Below are 4,406 nucleotides of genomic sequence, written 5' to 3'. Positions count from 1 at the left end.
TTCTTTCTTTCTTTCTCTCTCTCTCTCTCTCTCTCTCTCTCTCTCTCTCTCTCTCTCTCTCTCTCTCTCTCTCTCTTTCTACTTCCTCTTCCCATCCCGCCTTTAGAAATTCCTCATCCTTTTCCCAGAATGCTCCAGCTAAGACAGGAGCCAACACAGCAGAAGTAGCCACAAATACATAGCCTAGGGAGCATCGGGTACCCCTAGGAGACTGCTAACCTGGGAAGCACCATGCTAAGACAGGATGAAACATGCCAGGGTTTTATTAGGGGAAATGCCTGGGAGGAGAGCTGCAGGAGAGCTGGAGGAACCAGCAGAGGAGAAGCTGCTGTGACTTCAAGACAAGGAAGAAGAGAGGAGGGCTGGGTGAAATTCTCAAAGCTGCCATGCCATGGAGGGAGGCTCAGCAAGCCTCTGGAAAGACCCCAAGCAAGAGTCAGCTCTCAGGTACAACTGCATTTAGGTGGGCAGCCTAAGTCACTGGCTGGAAGCTTGGACTCTGCGTGGATGCTGTAACTGATCCATCATTAATCTGCTGATTTAGAGTCCAGTAGAGGAAACTTTTGGCCAATTATGCTTGCCCTTCACCCCAGTGGCAAATGATTAGAAATACTGAAATTGGACTTGGATTTCCCACAAGCTGGGAAGTAAGGAGTTACATCATTTTAATTCAAAGTTAAAAGAAGAAGAAAGGATAATTTGGTGCACTGTGGGATTAGTAATGATTTTTTTTCCCTTAAACTTTTGTGCATTTTTTAGTTCCTTTCTTTTTGGGGGAGGGTTTTCATGAATTGAACTCTGGACCTTGAAGATGCCAGGCAAGTGCTATGCCACTGAGTTATATCCCTAGCTCTCTAGTTTCTTTCTAACAAGCATCAGCTGCTTCTGTAACTGGAGGCCAGGGCTGTGCTAACTACCATGGATGCCTTACTCCATGGCATCTGTGAAGCCAATGGGTTCCAACACTACTGGACCACCCTGATCGGGACCCCATGCATACCCTCGATATTTCCACATCCCCAGCCACATGGAATGGAAAAGGGGGCCCCTGCCTCAAAGTAGGCCCAGCATCATGGTATGATTCAAGATGAAGATCCCCCTCAGGGTCAGTGGGAGGCCATCCCATGCCTCCCGCCTTCTGCTTCTCCTGGGAATATCAACTTAATAAATCCTTTGCACAAAAGTCTTTGGCTGGACTCAACTTCCAAGAAACCCTACCTAGAACAGGGGGATCTTTTTTTTATTCCTGTAGACTATCGAGATATTATTCTCAGGTTTATAGCCCTTGGTCTGCTGAACAGTTTATTTGTGCTATGAAGCAACTGCTTACCTTTCAAATTCCCACGCCTACTTCTTGAAATCAAAGTTCACTTTATGTCAAGAGTGACAGAATCAGGGCCGGGGAGATGGCTCAGTGGAATAAGTGCTTCCCTGGCAAGCGCAGTAAATTTAAAAAACAAATGAATGACAAAATCAAATTTTTCTGGACTAAGACATCTATGAGGCCAACCTGGTACAGACCAAGATAACCTGGGACAAGCACCTCATCTAAAAGGGATAAACATTTTTTAGGACATCCCCCAAATTTTGATTTTTATACGAGGTCTCCCAAGTTTTAGATGTTCACTCAGATTTTGCTAAAAACTCTGTCTGGGCCAAGCAAAACATTTCTGTGACTGAATTTGGCCTAGGGGCTGTCATTTCAATTCTTTTGTTTTCTTGAACAATTTGATAAAAAGAAAAAATGATCCTTTTCTCCGCTGATCCCCACATGCATGCTGATAAAGGGGATCTTTCTTTACCATTGTCCTCCTCTCCCCTCCCCCAAATGTGACTAAAAACCCATGCGGGACGCTGACAGCCTGATTCATGTGAGAGGGATTCAAGATACAAACTTCATCTGACTTTCCAAGGTGGGCTAAGGATTCTGCTGGCTCTCGAGGTGTAGGGTTTTTAAACCACAATGCTATGGATTGGATATAGTTTGAACATGTCCCCAAAAGTTTCGTGTGCTAGAAGCAGGGTCCCAGAGTAGTGTGTTCGGATGGTGGAACCTTGAATAACATGAGCTTAGGAGAAGGCTGGTTAGATTATGGGTTCATGGGAACACCCTCAGGAGAAATTAATGCCAGTCTTTCTGAGTGAATGCCCACAAAAAAAGAGGCATCATAAGGGGGGATGGCCCTTCCTCTGAGTTCTGTTCTGCACACACCAACTTGCTGTTCTCACTCACTCTTGCCACAGGGATACTGTCTGCTATGAGGTGCCAGCAAAGCTGAACAGATGCTAATGTTATGTCCTGAACTTCTAAAGCATAACTGATTACAACTATTTTCTTTAAAATGTACCCAACTTCAGGTATTTTTGTTGTTGCAATAGAAAATGGGCTAGCACACACACAGTGGGCCTACAAAGTTGTTCTCATGGCCTTGGAGTAGCCCAGGACTCTATACCAGGGTTCCAGGCAGAGGATCTGCCTTTTGCAGTGGGGAGAGACATGAGTGGGAAGGTGAGGAGGAAGACCTGGGCTTCCAGGACAGGAGAAGTGGACACAGCCTGTGCTGCCGGTGGGGGTGGCTAGGTTCTTCTGCAAAGATGAATTGGTTAACAGGCTGCAAAACAAGGGAGAAAATTCACAAGATACCCTTTCCCTGGACCGTTTGGCTCATTTAGTCATTCAACAGTTATTCATGGTGTACCTTCCTTACTGAAAAATATTACTTTTTTAAAATAATTGTGTTTTTTAAAAATTATGTTTTTGATGAACATATAAAATTGCACATATTCATAGGGTACCATGTGTAATATTTTCATTCATGTGTACATCATGTATTGATCCATGAGGGTAATCAGCATATCCACCTCACTTTAATCATTTATCATTTTTATACTGTGAGAAGAAAGTCCTCTCTTTCATCTCACAGTATAAAAAAAGAAGACTGAAAGAAGATGGAGGGCATGAGAAGGGAAAACAAAAAGAATTAAAATGTGTTGTGTGGTTCTAGAAAGATAGCTCAGAGGTCTAAGTGCCTGCCTGGCAAGTGCAAGGACCTAGGTTCGATCCCCCACACCAAGTGCTGTGCCAGTCCATTGCCGTGCTAGCCACCATGGTGCACACCTGTAATCCCAGCACTGAAAAGGATGAGACAGGAGGATCACTATGAGTCTGAGCTGCATAGTGAGACCCTGTACCAAATAAATAAAAGATTTTTAAAAATTTAAAAAAGGTGTGCTCTGTACACGGACGAACTCCCCATGATGAATGTAGCCATTGCATACGGCAAACATGTATTAATTATTAAACATTTTTAGAAATATATATATTATTATTCTACTGAACCATCTCCCTGGCCCCTAGAAATATATTTTTTTAAAAAACAAACAAATATATTTTAGCTGTGCTGGCCCCGACCCCAGGGCACATTGAGGCAGTAATTGAGAATGGGTGTGATAGCGCATGCCTGTAATCCCAGCACTTGGGGGGCTGTGAACAGGAGGATCACTAAGAGTCCAATCTAGTAGTGAGACCTTGAACACCTTGTACATACACCCTTCTCTAAAAATACAGGAAAAAATAAAGAAGAAATATATTTTGAAGTCCTTTCTAGGGACCAGAGTTATAGCTCAGGGCACAACTGCCTAGCAAGCACAAGGTCCTGGGTTTGATTCCTGGTACAAAAAAACAAAACAAAACAAACTCTTTTCTAGCTATTCTGAAATATAAGCTACAATATTATCAACTATTGCCACCTTACTGTGCAATTAAACACTAGGACTTACTTCTTTGCTGCAATCTGACAGCCACCTTGGAGTCTGTTGACCAGTCTCATTGCCTCCTTCCCCTTTCTCCTTCCCAACCTCAGGAAACCACTCTTCTACTTTCCACCCCCATGAGATCAGCGCCTTCAGCAGCCACATGAGAGTTAGCTCACACTTGTCTTCCTGTGTCCGGCTGATTTCACTAACAGAATAGCCTCAAGTTTATCCATGTTGTCATAAGTGACAGGATTTCCCTCTGTGTATGGTAAGTAGTTGGCATATAAATTCTGCATGAAGATCTAGAAAGAGAAGTGAATGAGCCATCCTGACCCTTTGGGGGAGGAAGCCTATTCCATAAGGGGCAGAAGTACAGGTTCGAGGGTCTCTTAGAAAACCAAGGGTCCCAGGGCTCGAGAGAGCAGCAGGAGCTGAGCCGAAGACACCTCCAGCAGGAAGGGCATGGGTGCCGCCAAGGACATGTTGGAGCAGGAGCTTGTCTAAGGGGTGTGGCATCTCTAATAAACATTTTAACTGCTTCGTTTTGGCCACTTATGGAGAACAGACAAACAGGATCAAGTTAAAACAGAAAGATCTTTTAGGAAGCTACTGGGTGCTCCCTTTGGCAGCATATTTACTAAATATTAGAA

The sequence above is a fragment of the Octodon degus genome, unplaced genomic scaffold (assembly GCF_000260255.1).
Source record: "Octodon degus isolate 3935 unplaced genomic scaffold, OctDeg1.0 scaffold00184, whole genome shotgun sequence".
Taxonomy (NCBI): domain Eukaryota; kingdom Metazoa; phylum Chordata; class Mammalia; order Rodentia; family Octodontidae; genus Octodon; species Octodon degus.
This window is presented reverse-complemented; position numbering follows the sequence as displayed.